The sequence below is a fragment of the Agelaius phoeniceus genome, chromosome Z (assembly GCF_051311805.1).
Source record: "Agelaius phoeniceus isolate bAgePho1 chromosome Z, bAgePho1.hap1, whole genome shotgun sequence".
Taxonomy (NCBI): domain Eukaryota; kingdom Metazoa; phylum Chordata; class Aves; order Passeriformes; family Icteridae; genus Agelaius; species Agelaius phoeniceus.
In genome coordinates this window covers 90,738,600-90,755,209 of record NC_135303.1, presented here as the reverse complement: position 1 = coordinate 90,755,209, position 16,610 = coordinate 90,738,600, and the positions used below count along the sequence as shown (strand labels likewise).

Here is a 16,610-nt window from a genome sequence, read left to right as displayed (position 1 = left end):
AGTGGAGGGACTCATTTCCCAGAGCTGATCCTCCTGTGAGATGATCTTGAGGAACTAACAGACCCGAGGTCTCATGCATGCCTGCCCTGACTCACCCTGTGGTCAGCCAGTCTCCCCAGTTCACCTCTGGGAAACAAGGATCGCACTTACATCCTTCAAACCCATTGCAGAGTGGGTTAGTTAATGCCCTTACAAAATGCCATACATTTTGAACCCAAACCATGTGGTAGTTGCTAATTACTAACACAATTAGTACATGAAAGCCACCCTGGTTGCAAAGAGCTGCTCCACCTAATTGTCTGACTTTGCACTTTGCCTCTCCCTGTGCTTGTGGAGGTGATGGGAGTCAGAGACACCTTCCCCTTCCAACCGGCCCAATCAAGAAAAAGAAAAAAAAAAAAAAAAAAAAAAAGTCTTATTTATCTGCCGTTTTACATTGTTAATCTACGCATAGAGGGACACAATGTACACACTCTCCTGGGCTGCAACACAAACACAAGGTGGTAAAAGCTCGGCGGTGCAGCATTCCAGGGAGTTACCGCTCTGGTATGCACGCATGTACAATGGGCACTGTGTGCCGGCCTCCGCCCAAAGGCTTTTAACCTCTCTCGCTGCTGGCTGCAGAGAGCAGGCTCTGGAGCAGCTCAGCAGGATGAGCCCGCAGCCGCCAAGGGTGCAGGGAAGGGACAGCTGGAATTGCCTTTATGAGCCAGCCCTCCCGGGACCCTCACCTGCACGGGAGCTGAAATGCAGCTCATGGCTCCGGGACAGGAAGAGTCATTCATGTTTTGAGCCATTGGGTAATGTTTTATGGAGGGTGAATAAAAAGCCAGATTTCTGCTCCAAAGTCTGACTGTGGGACCCAAACGCTGGGTCATAATGTCCAAGTACTCATCCCTGCTTGGCTGTGTGCCTCCAGCTCAGCATAAACAAGCAACAGATAAATAAAGTCATAGCATTGCACCCGTGTCAGATGAATTCATGCCAAATCCACCTTAAAACCCAACTTAAAAATATTGGCCTCCTGTTCTGCCAAGAGTCTGCAGATGATATCACCAGACCCACAGGTAGCAACAAATAACCCTGCACTCAAGTGCTGCACCCAGAATTAACTGGGTCATTGTTCTAGATATCTCCTTACTCTCCTTCAGGGTTAATAGTTAAATGACTTGGGTGCAGGGACATCATACTCGTCTTTCTAGTTTGGGCAGGCTACCTGTGCTTTGACTAATTAGAAACCTCACTTCAGGCCTCTGAATGTGTAACCTCTCCTGGAAACCTCCCCTCTCCAGAGTGCCTGTGAGCAGAATCACAGAATGGTTTGTGTTGGAAGGGACTCTAAAGCTCATCCACCCCCCCTGCCATGGGCAGGCACCTTCCACTATCCCAGGTTGCTCCAAGCCCCATCCAACCTGACCTTGAACACTTCCAGGGATGGGGCAGCCACCTGCCAGGGCTTCACTACCCTCACAGGGAAGAATTTCTTCCCAACATCCAATTTGAACCAGCTCTCTGTTGGTTTAAAGCCATTCTTCCTTGTCCTGTTGCTGGAAGAGCTCTATTTCTGGTTTTAATACCCAAGACATGAGGTGTGTCTGAACATCTAAGTGCTGACCCAGGCTGTCATTCCAGGCCTCCAGTGCTCACCAGCATCAAGTCCTGTTCAATAAGCAGCTACAGAGGCATTTTACCATCCAAATTAGGCTCACTGAGGAAAGTGTTACTGCTAGCAGGCTTCCTGCAGTCAAGTTAAATTTGAGGAGGATAATTCACAGGTGAATGACAATAAATTTCACAGAAGTTGGCATTAGCTCTTAATTAGGGAGAGATTCACACTTCCTCTGATAAGTACTGAGAAATAATCAAACGCCTGCTTGCTCAGCCTTGTTACCAATGCTCAAGTTTCTTATCAGCTCCTCTGGGCACCTCAAACACTCTTATGGAGGCAAAGACCTTCAAGTGCAAAACCCCCATTTAGGTCATACTGGATGTCTCCTATTTGGGGTTCTGAATATGCTCCCTTCTTCTGCCTCAGGCAACCTGGTGCTTGTGAGTATTCAGATGCCCCAGCTATAAAGTGATTAAAGTGAAAATTTGCAGAGGACAAACACAGAGGTGAGAGCCAATAGGAGGGAGGGGAGATCCACCTGCTTGGGGTTTTCTGTGAAATGAAAGTGGACATAATACTTGGCACAGCTTTTGCCTTAAACTTGGACTCAATGATCTTGGTTCTATGATTCTGTGATTCTAAGAGTGACAGCAACCACATTAGGAGCAAGCCAACACTGTTTTGACACATGCAAGCAGGGCAGGCTCAGCTGCCCAGTGTTTCTGCAGTTCCTCTGAACTGCTCAAGCACTAGGAACACCAGCAGGGAGGTGGGAGCAATACTAAGAAGTGCTGTCCAAATTCCTTCTACACTAATACCGCTGTAACTACTGAGACTGCTTTAAGTTCATTCATAAAATCCAAAATGAATGGATGGAAAAGAAAAAAAGTCTGTTAACAGGTTCAAATCAGTGGAAACTAAAGCACAAGTCTGAGGCTTATGGGGGATGCAAAGGGGAGGTCACAACTTTTCAAACTCTATCAGGTTGCCTTTGGATCTTCCATTCTTCCATGGGACATTGCATTAAATCCCTAATCTCTGCAAAATATCAGGAATGCTGGAACCTTCTTTACACTCCATCCTTCTAAAACCATTCACCACAAAGCACTGGAGACTATGCAGCAGTGTTTAATGATGAGATTTCACCTTTCACTCCAAAGACTCCCAGGTTACTTCCATGGTCATGTATGACACTGTGGAAATGCAGCTGCCTCTGGGCCAGAAGCCAGTGGACAACTCATGTTACAGCCAAGGGCAAGTTTTGGTCAGAAACCTGCTTTTATGAGCAGTGTCTGTAAAACTTCAGATTTTGTCATGGGTCTTAAAAACCCAACATCCGAGCATGTGACAAGCTGTACTCAACACAGTTAACCCATACTGGAGTACAAAAATGGCCCCAGCCTATTCCTTCATTATTGTTTTGCAAAAAGAAATTGGAATTTCATGCTTGGTTGTGGTCTCTGTCCATGCACTGCCAGATAGCCAGCAGCATGACTTTGATGCTGATCAGGAACAGGCATCTGATCACACTTCTGTGGAATGGGCAAGCGCACAACATGAGGCTTAAAATTTCCTTTGTGGTGACTTAAAGTCAGTTCCAGAGGATGGGAAAACTTGTAAGCCATAAAGCCAGAGTGGTGCAGACAAGTGACATAACATGATACAATACAAAGTATTCTGGGATAAAATTAAATCATTGCAATTTTTTTTTTTTTTTGAGCAAATTTGAACCAGTAGGAGTTTATACTGGATCAGTATCATGTACCAGTACTGTATTTAATCCACAGCTCAGAGCTCTGGACATAGATTTATGGCAGCTTTGGACCACAGCCTCTCCTACTTCCTGAGGGCATGATCCTCTGAGAGAACAACCCAACTTTGGCAGGGAGCTCAAATAATGACTGTGGCAGTTATTTTCTGTCCACATTATGGATCACATAGGAACCACCCCGTCCCTGTCACCTGCCTTGTGTCCATCTAACTGAGGTATGTAATTCATTAATAGGGTGAATTAGAAGAAGAAATTTGATTGCTCTTCGCATGGTCCTTCTGCCTCCAACTCTGCTTTTGTTCAAATCTTCTAACTCTGCCTCTGATTTTGTGTGGATTATGTGAGGAATTTCTACAAAGGGACAGGATGCAAGCTGTCCCAGATGTGGGTTATTCACATGGAAACAAGGAGCAAGCGTTAATGGCAGTTGCCAGAAATGTAATCTTCACTTGTTTCCATCAGATTGTGCTGAGTCTAAGAGCTACCATCCCTCTGCACTGACTGATGGCTGTGCCTCAGTGTGCCCAAGTATGGCAAAGGGAGACAGGAAAAGTCACACTGGAGGGAAAAAGATGTGGCAAACCAAATATGTGTCACAGCCAGATGAAGCTGCAAGCATGCTGCCCAAGACAAAGAGGCAGAAATAAATGAAAATCCAAGCACACCTATAATTACAGAGGCATGTAAGTGTGCACATTACACACACACACACACACGCACATATCTGTCTCCTCAACATAGACACATTTAGAGTAGATTATGGAAGCATATCTGACTCCATAATTAGGTTTGAGACTTTATAATTAGATCAGATAGTTACCTTTCTATGTAAGTAACTATCATAGAGGGCTTGCAGGAGGGCCAACTGAATGATTAAACAACTGACATGGCCATAAATCACAAGGACAATGAAAGCAATGCTGCCCAAGGTACAGCTGTGGCCAGTGTAGCAAAGCACCCATCTGCAGGAGCAGGAGAGGTGCCCATCCATGCTGCCCAAGGGCTTTTACAAACTCCTGCCTCAGAAATCTACCAAGGTTCTGTAAATCTACTCACTCATAACCTAAAGCTGTATCAGAGTGTTGGGAAAGGGAGTGCAGTCATCAGACCCGTGAACACCTTCTCACAGAGGCTTCTGGTCTCTAAAATGATCAAACTCCTCCCATTTGTTCCCTCCGAGGTAGGCAACAAAAATTTGGCTTGTGTTGGAAGGGACCTTAACAACCATCTTTTTCCAGCCCCCTGCCATGGGCAGGAACACTTTCCACTAGACCAGGTTGCTCCAACCCCAAGTCCAACCTGGCCTGGAACACTTCCAGGCATTTACAACTTCTCTAGGAAATCAAGGGTAGTGTTTGATCCTAATGACACCTATAGCTGGCATGTGGTTTTTGCCCATTTTCCTTGTGAACATCAGGCCTCCAGGACACTGAAAAGCAGAAGGAGATGCCAGCTGTGCCTCAGCTCATTACAACACAAAAAGTCAAGCTGGTAAATTTGCCTAAGTCAGATCAACACCAAGCTGCTGAGCTCCCAGACCAATCATCATCACTCTCAGTGTGATGTACAATCAGAGGTGACTCCTGGGATGAACCAGGAGACCACCCTGAGCACTCTGCTGGATGCAGCTGAGTGTGTGCCACTGCAAGGATAAAATTTATTCCATTAACAACAGCCATAAAACTCTTTGGGAAGAAGTGTCAATGTGCACAGAAGGGGACTTAAATACTTACTATGTTCCAGCCAGCTCTTGCCAAGCACACCATCCTGGAGGTAGCAGCAGCTACTCCAGGCTACAAATGGAAAGTTTTATGGGTATTTAGGGAAAGGTTACTGGCACAGAGACCAGCCACAGAAAGCAAACCCCTGTACAATTCCATCATCTGTGTTACCAAACTTTCCTAGATTGACTCTGCTCTTGGAGAGCTGCCATCATACACAGTAGCCTCCTTCTAACACCGTCATGGCAGGGCAACAATCTCTTCTTCTGCCTCTGATCAAACATTTCCCTCTGCACCACGAAATGTGTGGAAATTTATTTCTCTGCATGAATCATTAATGAGAGTTTTGTTTTTATTTACTGCTGCTGCCACAGAACTCCTTCTTTCACCTTTTTTTTTCCCTCCCCTTCTCCATTATTTCATTTTTGCTTGCACATGTGCCAAATAGACCAGCTTCCTATTCCTTTGGGAAAAACAAAGAAATAAATAAAATCTAACAACACATCTGATGGGGAATGCACCATGTCTTGGCTCAGCATCCATTCCTCAGAGCCATAAGTGATGGCACAAGGAGGACCTAAAAGGCTTCAGTCCAGGATCTATCCCGTGCCCAGTCTGGAGTCTGTACAAAAAACACATCCCATGTTATTCCATTCCGCGTGCTTCAAACCATGCTGGGAGTAAGAAAGTTTGGATTTTGTCCATCCAGGACACTGCACTGTGTGTTTCCATGCTGAGTAAGCAGTGGTGTCTTGCATGGTGCTGTATAATACACCAAGCATCCCCAACATCAAGAGGGGACTGTGAGAAAAAGGGGTGTCTAAAGGGCATACAAGAAGAATAGCAATAATTTGGGCTATCTAAAGGAAAGCATTGGGAGTGCTTTGTCCTGCAAAATACATCAGTATTTTTGGGGAAAGAGAGTGTCAGGGCCAGAAATAAAAGAAATTCCCTTAAAGCCTCATAGACAGAAGAAGACAAAGACGAAGAAGAAGAAGATGAAGAAGAAGAAGATGAAGAAGAAGAAGACGGAGAAGGAGAAGGAGAAGGAGAAGAAGGAAAAGAAGGAAAAGAAAGAAAAGAAGGAAAAGAAAGAAAAGAAAGAAAAGAAGGAAAAGAACAGGAAAAATCAGGAGAAAAAAGCAGCACAGGACACAAGTGGATGCAGCTGGATGCACACGGGACAAAGAGCAGCCCACAGTGCTGGGACAGTGATATCAAGAGGCACAAAAACATTAGCTGGGAGCATGCTGATGGGAAGACCTGAGGCCAGGAATGAAGGCAAGTTAACTGACAGTGGCTGTGGGCAAAGAGAAGGAGCACCCTTGCCTCTAATGAGGCTGAAGAGGAAGTGGTTACAGAAGTGCTGTGTGAAGTTGAGTCAGGAGGAGATAAAAGCCTGCTGAGTATCTGCAGGCCTGAAAGGCCTCTCCAGCTCAATTACTTTACTGTGCTCTTTGCACACATCGGGCTCCCTCCGAGGCAGCACAGAGCGTCAGGAGCCCCAGATTCACCACTCAAATCCCTATCGAGGCAGGACCAGCACTTTGGATTATTACTCCTATAGACTCATACAATCATTCAGGTCGGAAAAGCCTTCTAAGATCATGGAATCCAACCATTTCCCCAGCACTGCCGAGGCCACCCCATGTCCCCAAGTGCCACATCCACACATTTTGTTGATCACTTCATGCATGGTGACTTCAACACTTTCCAGGGCAGCCTGTTCCGATGGCTGACCAACTCTCCAGGAAAAAGTTTATTCCTGTTATCTAATCTAAACCTCCCCTGGAGCAACTTGAGACCATTTCCTCTCATTCTGTCACTTGTAATACTTCTAACACTGACTCCAGGAGGATGTTAAAGGTTGTGATGGGATCAATACTTGGAGAGGAATCCAATGTCAAGTCAGTCATGGGTACCACCTCTCTTCAACCCAATGAACCTTGGATTGCTGTCTCTTAATCTGAATCCTTCACTTATCTCCCAGCCAAAGTTTGATCTGTTGGCTGTGATGAGAGCCCTGAACTGAGGTGTCTGTGCTGCTGCTCCCCATCTGGAGATGGCTGTGGGTTTGAATAAGTTCTCAGTTCCTACCTAGAAGCATGCTGCAGATTATTGTTATTTTATTTTTTACTCACACTGCTTTTTTTTTTATCAAAGGTTTTCCTTAAGCACTTTGGGAGGTCTGTTTGCTGAGTTAAGGGTAAAGAAAATGTTCTGTCCTAAAAGCCACAGCTAGAAGACAGCATGTTTTAAGAGCAGATGTCTCTTCAATGCTGGTGATAGGTGTGGAGGAACAGGACTCATGCTCGTGTGAGTACCTCCTGTGACACAGAACTCTAATCTAATGTAACCAACACCTATGAAAAAAGGCCATTTATGGCTCCTATCCAACAGGATTTTTTGGGCCAGTGCCCTTCTCTTTAAGCCAACAGACTACAAGAATACCATTAACTTCAGGATGTCTACACTCCAATCTGTCATGGCATCAGAAACCATGGCCTCTAATTTTTGTCTCACTCAAAGACCAAAAGATGGCAAAGGCCATCAAGAAGCCCTACATCCATAAGATAGAGACTGCTGTCATCATTAAAAGCATGCATTTAGAATAATTTAAAAAAGAGAAAGTGTTTCCTTTTTCCACTCTCACTTTTTCTGAATCTATTGAAAACAAAACTGATAGTTGGAGAGGCTTACTCAAATTTTCAGGAAGAAAATTGTCATGAAACAGAGAGAAAGCATGTCATTTTTCAGCCCATTAGTTGAAGATTTATGGAAATTACAAGGATGTGAATGTATGGGTTAATATTTTAAATTGTCTGATTTGCAACCTTAGGAACAATGGACATGTGTAGTAACACTTTGCCCAGATGCCTGCTACAGCACTTTACATGTGTACAGTCCTGTTTGAACACTTACTGAACTCCCCCAGTTAAGCTTTGTGTTTCTGATCCCTTCTGAAAAAGAACTAAGGGATTCAGCAGAGAATTATTCCCAGTATAGAATTCTATTGAATTCCCACTATAGAGCTCCATACGAAGGCTTTAGAGAGAGAGAGAAAAAGAAAAAAAAAAGAAAAAAATAATAAAAAGAAGGAAAAAAAAGAAAAAAAAAAAGAAAGAAAAACTACAGGAAGGATTTCCTTGTCTAGGAAACTAATAGGATTTCAGAGGAGTTTCAGTGGAAACCCCACCATATTCTCCAAAGCCAAGTATTTAGTGAGTCTTGAGGAGAGGTAGACATGGATCACAGCATCACTCCAGAATATGCTGGGTCTGGAAACACAGAGGGAAGTTAGGCCAGTGTCCAAGCCTTAAAAATCACATCAGTAGGACATTCAGGATATGTGGATTCATATTGAGGGAAGACGTGCCTGTAACACCTTGCAGCTTGACCCCTGGTTTGAGTATCATCATTTTCTCCCTTCCATCTTAAAACTGGCTTCTTCATCTGCTAAAATGCCAGGACAGAAAGAGCATGATTCATTGTATACATACATATCTCAGTTTTAAAGGTTAAGGCTAACAAAAATTTCAAAGTAACTTAAAACCTCAGGCTTCCGATCTTTAGCCCATCTCTAATTTTGAGGTATTTGAGTGAGTCCTGGGTTACCCCGTGCTTGCCTACCACACATTCTTCTGAAAAGATTTCCCAAGCACTGTTACTAGTTATAACATACTACAGGAGAGGAAACTTTGCTGTCATTGCTGCCATCCTCACAGAGCCCTTGTCTGACCAGGATTGCACAGCAGCCCTTACTGAACCAGGAATTCACTCTTTCAGAGGCACTGAGAAGATAAATTAGTCCCCCCACGACAATGTTTAGCCACAACCCCAGCTCCTCCCAATATATTGCAGAGCCAAGCCTTGGGCCACCTCATGCTCTGGCGCTCACCAGGGCAGCTCAGAGCCTTGTCACCACCTTGTGCCCTCACGTTTGTGTGGAAATTGGCCTCCTCTTGCATGGCTTTTCCACACATTCGAAAGGGCACATCGGACTCAGCAGCCCTGCACAGTAAAGGTAACTCATCCTCACCACCTGCACAACGCCTGTATTCCCTGAAAAACCCCTGTGCTGGATGGACAAATGCACGAGCCCCACCAGAGTGCCTACTCATGAGCAGGAGTAAACCTGACCCAGGGATTTGTGAGCAGCACCAAGGCCCATATTCCCAGAGCATTTCCCTGGCCACCCTCCTCTTTGGTCACCTGCTCTTCTTCAAAGTTTCTGCTTGAAGAGACATAAAAGACAGCAAAACCCTAAATGAAAGAATGTCAGAAGGTTTCTTTTCATACCCAGTCATCCCAAACCTTACTGAAAAGTTCATCATTGCATTTGGACAATTTGTCCTCCAAAATAAATCCAGCTCCAGAAGGGCAAAATAGCTCCTAACCCTGCTCTCTCTCAAGAGCTGATAAATAGAAATTAGCTACTTCCTTCACTCATTTCCTCAGCTCTGAAAGATTCTCTGACTGCTTTTATTCAATTTACGAAATTATTTTGTCTTCCTTTATTCCCCCAGCTGTTTATTCCCTGTACTTTCTACAACCAGTCAAATGCGAATACAGAGTCCAGGTGCCTGTTGCAGAGCTGTGCTTGGTACCAGCATCCAGCAGACCTCTAAACAGGTCCAAAAATCCAATGAACTTCACTTCAGGTGAAGCTTTCTCATTGGGAGGAGAAAGAAACAGTCTCCAGGTGTTGCTAACCACACACACTTGAAAACTGATTTCATATCTATATCAGAAGGAAAGAGGACTCCCAATATCCAATGTTTGCAAATCGCTTTCAGATCTGACAGTCCCCCCGGGCTCAAATACTGAGTTGAGGGGTTTTGAAGTCCACCTTTAATCAAAGTGACAATTTCCTAAAAGTATAAGTCATTTTATTTCCTCAGCAAGAATAACGGGAATGAGAGCTTTTTTCTATCAAGCTGGAAAGGGAGAAAGTAATGAGAGCAGAACCTACAATAGCAGCAAAACCAGTCCCAGTAGAAACCACAAGCCCTGCAGCAAAACACTGGGAACCTTCTCCACTAAGGTTCTCCCACAGAGTCTCACCTTCCTCTCTTTGGATTAGCTCTAAACTTTGTATTTATGCTGCCCTAAGGTTCCCTGGACTTCCCAGCAATGAGGCTAGACCTTACCATGTACTTCCTCTGTCTACTTACTATTTTATAGGTTACCTATATTAGAAAAACATTTCTCCCAGTGAGGTGGTGAGGCCCTGGCACAGGTTTCCCAGAGAAGCTGTGGCTGCCCCATCCCTGAGGGGGTTCAAGGCCAGATTGGACAGGGCTTGGAGCAGCCTGGGATAGTGGAAGGTGTCCCTGCCCACGGCGAGGGGTGGAATGAGATGATGCTTAAACTCCCTTCCAACACAAATCTCTGTTAAACTCCCTTCCAACACAAATCTCTGGTTCTATGATTTTCACACACAGATTTGCTGCCCTCATCACCAGAAGCACCCTTAAACACAGCACTCACAAACCTAAAACCTGCCTGCATGCCTGCATGCTGTGGTGGGCAAAAATGGTGCTGCATGTTCTGAGCACGGCTTAAAATCTGTCCCCCCATGCCTCATGGAAAGGATTTTGGCAGTTATCAATTCTGCCTTTCAGCATTGTCACAGACCCACAGATCACAGATCCTCCAGAGATGGGTGGTTAATGGGGAGCAAGGAAAACTGCCTAGGCATATGGTTAAACAAATCAGTCATCAGTTCACTGGGACATCTTTCATTTCCATCACAGCAATCTGTTGGATCCCAGAACTGTTTTTACGTGGTTCATTAGACAATAGCCTTTCTTGCTACTAGTTAGGTCAAGAGTCAAAATTGCTGTGTAATTGCAAGTCTCAGGGCACAAGGCAAGAGTTTTTCAGTCCTGGAGGGTGTTGTCCAAAGGGGAAAGAAAACAGAAGGGAAAGATTATGTGTGAGCAATTGAGCCCTACTGAGAGGGAAAAAAAGTCACTGAAACTGGGATTAGGCAAATCTGGTAATGGAAAACAAGAGTCCTGTTGGTAAATTGGCACTTGCACCTAAGAGATGTGTGTGGTAGGGAAAAGGAGCTCAAAGGATGGGTCAAAAAAGAGCAGAAGAGGAGATTAAGCTGCATCTGAAGCAAAAAAAAAAATTATGGTTGCACCTTTTTGAGCATTTAAGTTAATTAAGCACACAGCAAAAGCAGTTGTTAAACAAGAACAGTTCCCAACTTAATCAAAGTACAATATTATTGAAAACAATACACAACAACCTCAGCAGAGAAACCAGTATATATCAAATCAAGCTAAATAGCTCAGTTATGATCATTATTAATAATAAATCATGGCCACTGTTTCTTTTGTTTGCCAACAACCAGCATAGTTTATGGCTCTGCACAAACCTAACACACCATTTTATGGCATTTCAAAAAGTGTGTCCTCCTAAAATGATAATGTGTTAATAATCTATGCTGGGCTTTTTGGCAGGAATCAAAAAGCTCAAACGACTTGAAATAACATCAGCTAAAAATTATTTATTCCCCATCCCTAGTTGCAGAGAAAACAGAGGTTTTCTTGGCTCAGTTACTTCTCAATAGACTTCTGGTTTCAATTAAAACTTTGAGTCTGAGAAGTTTAAAAAAAAAAAAAAAAGTTGAAGCCAATAAGAGATGGAAGAGAAGTCTCCATTCACTGAGTGTTTGAGTGTTTCTGCTTTTGTTTTTTTTCCCTATTTTTACATAACCCTTCTGAGCTAAGAGCACAGATTAAAGTACAAGTCCATTGTGTGGATGGGTTTTTTTTTTGTCCTCCTTTCAGCTAAAAAACAAATGGAGATGGAAAAAAGTTTCTCCTTTGAGTGGAAGGAGCTTCTGATGAGGGTGTAATCTCAGCAAAGGCTGAGGAAGTGCAGAAAGCTGTGCATGAAACAGGCACTTGCACATTTTCCCATGAACGGGTCCAGTCCCTGGAAGTGTTTGGGGCCAGGCTGGATGGGGCTTGGAGCAGCCTGGTGGAGGGGAAGGTGTCCCTGCCCTGCGGGAAAATGGGGCTGGAATGAGATGAGCTTTAACGTCCGTTCCAGCCAAAACATTCTATGATTCCCTGATAAGAATTTTTTTTTTTTTTTTGCTGTCCACAATACAGGGTCCACTTGTTTCCTCAGGTTCATGCTGTCACTACCTGTCTCCAGACACCTGATAATAGCATTTCTGCAGCCTGCACCGAGTCAATCCCGCATGCAGGGGCTTTCAAACCACCAATCGTTCCCATTTGGGCCCATAATATTCCACACAGGACTGGATTTGCCAGCAGCCCTCTCCTCCCGGAACAATTCCATCCGCGCCAGGAGGCTCAGATGCTCTCCCTGACAGCGGAGCACTGGCCAGCTCTGCCCTCTCCTCTCCCCGCTCCCCTGCATCCCTTGCCGTGTGACAGACGGACACAGAAGGACACACGGAGGGTCCCCCCCACCCCAGAGCGGGGCCTCCGCGGGCCGGGGGCTGATGAAACACCTCTGTACACCGCGGGAACAGCCTGCCAGGCTCTCCCTCCATCCTCCCGCTCCTCCCAGAGCCCGGCTGGGTTAGCCCGGCTCACGGCAGCCGCGGGGACACCGCCACCCCACGGCACCGGAATGGGTGGGTGCTCCCCTCGCATCTCCCCTCGCATCCGCCGTGCGCATCCCCCGGGCACCAAGCCCCTCTCCTCACCCCTGCCGAGGCCACAGGAGCTGCCCACTGCGGGTGTCCGAGCCGGGTGTGCCCCGTCTCCCCCCCGCCTCCCCGGGTTGGGCTCCCGGCGGCCAAGTGCCTTTTGAGCATCAGGCGTCAGGCCCGGGATTATCGGGGCCGTTTATTTGAAGCGGAAACGAATCGGAAATCCTTCTCTCAACTGCCTTTTGGAGACATAAATACGGCAGGCAGGCAGGGGCAGCGCGGGGAGCGCCGTGCCCGCTGGGGCGCTGGGATGTTGGGATGCGAGCACACGGACACGCTCACGCTGACACACACTCGCTCACTCACTCACGCTGACACACGGCGTGCACCCGGGGATGCAGGAAGGGACCCGAGTTCCCCTTGCCCTGCGGGGAACCCCGGCGAGGAAGGGGTGCGGGTGTGAGTGCGAGTGCGGGTGCCCGGCGCCGGGCAGGAGCCTTGCGCCAGGGCTGGGGTTGACAAAAGCCGCCCGAGGCTGCGGGCTGCGGGTCACCCCCTGCTCCCCAGAGCAGCGCCGGGGCTCAGCCTGCCCACGGCTGAACTCCGCTCCCACCCCTCGCGGGGGCTCCAGGGGCCGGCAGGGTCCCGAGGGCGGCAATCACCGGCTTGTTAAGAGCCATTATCCAGCCACCGAGCGTGGTGGTGGTGGTGGGGCGGCACGGGGGGGGTGTCCCGCTTTGCTAATCACTACCCCCACCCCGTCCTCCCGCTCGGTTGTTCCCCAAACCCGCAGCTTTTCGGGGGCTGCGTGTCCTTTTCAATGTCAGAACACGGCGGGGCCACCCCGGGGCAGCGGCGCCCCCCGGTTCGGCCGCGGAGCCCCGCGCACACACATCGCTCACACTCACACACGCACGCACACGCTCACACACACACAAATCCCCATAAGGTTACAGCGCTGCTCTCTAGCTCCACTTAACCTGCAATTTACGAAGCGGGGGGGGTCGTGTCCCCCTCCCTCCCCAATTTCCACAGGCACACACATAGCTGCCACCTACACGTATAAACACATGTGGGCAGCCCAAACGGGGGCCGGGAGAGGGGGTATATGCCGGGGGTGGGGTGGGAGAGGTGGGGGGGAAAATAAATACATTATTCAAACTCCTGGAAAAAAAAAAATTCCAACCCCTTTCCCGGTCTTAGAGGCACCACCGGTACCCCCCACCCCACGACAACCACACACAGACACGCACACATGCTCCTAAAGAGGCACAAAGCATGGGGAGGGAAGGGGTCGGAGGGGATGGGGAGGAGGAGGATTCGCATGCAATGCACAGAGGAGAAATATTCCCCCCTCCCAAAAAAAAAAAAAATTAAATAAAGCCCTTTTCCGCGCCATTGCAAAGTCACAACAGAGAGGAGGGAAAAAACCCCCAAACAAACAAACAAACAAAAAAAAAAGGGACGACATTAACTTTTGCATGCAGAAGGGGGAAAAAATTAAAAAAAAAGAAAAAAGAAAAAAAAAAAGGGGGTGAAGGAACAGGAGAGAAGCGTACGATCCTCCTGCGATTCCGATCATCAAGGCAGACCTTTCCTCGATGCCTCAGAATTTTCGTTCTTTTTTTTTTTTTTTTTCCCCCGCATTTACTAACCCATATCCCCAAAACGGCAGCGGGGGCTTCTTAGCAGCTTCCTCTTCTTCTTCTTCTTCTTCTTCTTCTTCTTTCTTCCTCCTCCTCCTCCTCCTCCTCCTCCTCCTCCTCGTCGGATTTCCCCCCTTCTTCTTGTCTCTTCTCTTTTAGATCCCGGTTTCAATCCCTCGCCACAGCCCCCAAAGGTGCTTTTGCTTGTGTTGCGGCAAACCCATGGCGGTGTTCATCTGTCAGATGGGGATGAGGGGAGCGCCCGGCCGCGCCGCGCACGCAGAGCGCAGAGGGAGGAGGGCGGGGGGAGGAGGAGGAAGGCACCGGGGAGAGAGAGAGAGGGAGATGGACGGACAGACAGACGGAGAGACAGCCCGGGAGATAAAAGATAGATAGAGAGGGGATAAATAGAGCGAGATAGAGCGAGAAAAAAGGGGGGAAAATGGCGTCTTGGAAAGCCGGAATCCCGGAGTAAATCAAATTAACACGCAACACCCAGAGCAGTCCCGGCTAATTTTAGCAGGATCCAAAATAAAATGAAAAGGAAAAAAAGGGGGGTGAGTAGGAGGAGAAGGGGGGGACAGGGGGGCGGGGGGTAAAAGAAAGGAGGAGGGGGTAAGAAGGAAAAAAAAAAAAAAAGAGAGACTGAAAAAAAAAAAAGAAGCCCCTCAATGCACTGGATAAAATCCTGGATTTGAAATCGATGGAGCTGGTCTCCAGCTCTCTCGCTTTTTCTTTTCTTTTTCTTCTTTTAAAAATTTTTTTGGAAGGGGGGGGCTCTTTTTCTCTCTGCTTGTTGTTGTTGGTTGGTTGGGAGCCTTTTTGCAGGGGGGCGAGGTTGCGGGGAAGCGTTTTCGGTTTTGCTTTTCCCGGCGAGGAGTTTCAAAAATATTAAAAAAAAAAAAAAAGAAGAAAAAGGAAAAAAAGAAAAAAAACTAAAAAAAAAACGAAGAGAGAAGAAGAAGAAGAAGGAAAAAAAAAAGAATAAAAGAAAGAAAAAGAGCAAAGCCCCGCCAGGAGAAAAGGGCTGCTTGGCGACGGCGAGGAAGCTTCTTGCCTTTATCCCTGCTCTCGCTGGGCTCCGGAGCGGGTGCCGGAGCTCCGGCGGGGCTGCGGGGCTGCGCCGCCCGCCCCGCTCCGCTCCGCTCCCCCCGCGCCGCCCCGCGCCGGCCGGGGGAGGGCGAAGGGAAGGCGGAGGGAAAACACCCCCTGCTCCCGATGGGGCCGGAGCCGGTGCTCGCACACTCACACAGCGCGCACGCACACCCGCATCCCCTTCCCCGCTGAGAAAGGGTGCGCCTGGGGGCGGCTTTTTGCTCCCTCGCTGGATTTTTCCTTTCTCTGTCTTTTATTTTGTCTTTTTGGTCTGGTTCTCCCTCCCCCCCCCTCCTGCCTCTCTCTCTCCCTCCCTGCAAGGGGCGGCGATTTGGTTAAGCAGATCTGGGGGGCTGATGTCTCTCTCTTTCCTCTGTTTCCATCGCTCGCTGCCGGAGTCCTGCAGCACTGGGGGCGGGGGGAGAGGGCGAAGTGTGGGGAATAAATGGGAATGATCAGGAGCACACACACACACGCACACGCACACGCACACACACACACACACACACACAGGCTCTCACACACGCTCACACGCAGACACGCTCTCGGTGTGGCTGCAATGCTCGGCTCCGGGTTAATGTACTCAACAGTGCCACTACCTGACACAACTGCAGCACTGATGGGGGCAGGGGAGCAAAGGCAGAGGAGGTGAGATTCAGGGCAGGGCTATTTATCCCATTTATCCCACTCCGGGCTCAGCCTCTCCCACGCCCTCCCGGCCGCCCCCCCGCCAGCCCCCCGTGTGCTTTTCGCGGCGGGTCCTTGACCCGTGCGAGACATTTTCGGGGTACAGCGCCTGCCGCTCGGGCCACACTGAGAATTCCCTCTCTGGGGCTGGGGGAGATAAGCAACGACTCTCGACCCCTGATTTAAGGAATAAATCCACCCCCCAAATCCCAGCACCTTTCAGAATGGACCAGTAGCAGTGTACGAAACGCAACACAAGCCCAGCTGCAGGCCGGTGGAGCAGTGCAAAATCCGAATTGTTGGGCTTTTCCTTTCCCACCCTTGCTCTGCCAGCAGTCTGGGTGATGCTGCCTTTTGGTCTGCCAGCTGGGCAAACCTTTACTCACGGGAGTAAATTGCTGGCTTACCTGAGTAACCACAGAGACAATGAGGAGGAGCC

The 16,610-nt window shown here is 47.9% G+C and overlaps 1 protein-coding gene across 3 annotated transcripts in view; it reads right to left on the bottom strand.

Annotated features, from left to right (window-relative positions):
- SETBP1 (SET binding protein 1) overlaps positions 1–15,309 on the bottom strand; it is a 270,174-nt gene extending 254,865 nt beyond the window's left edge. The window contains exon 1 of one of the 3 annotated variants that reach the window (XM_077171103.1): positions 14,399–15,309. The gene's annotated coding sequence lies outside the window, so the exon portion shown is untranslated. The other 2 variants (XM_077171101.1, XM_077171102.1) reach the window with 2 other exon arrangements.
- Positions 15,310–16,610: the final 1,301 nt, after the last annotated feature.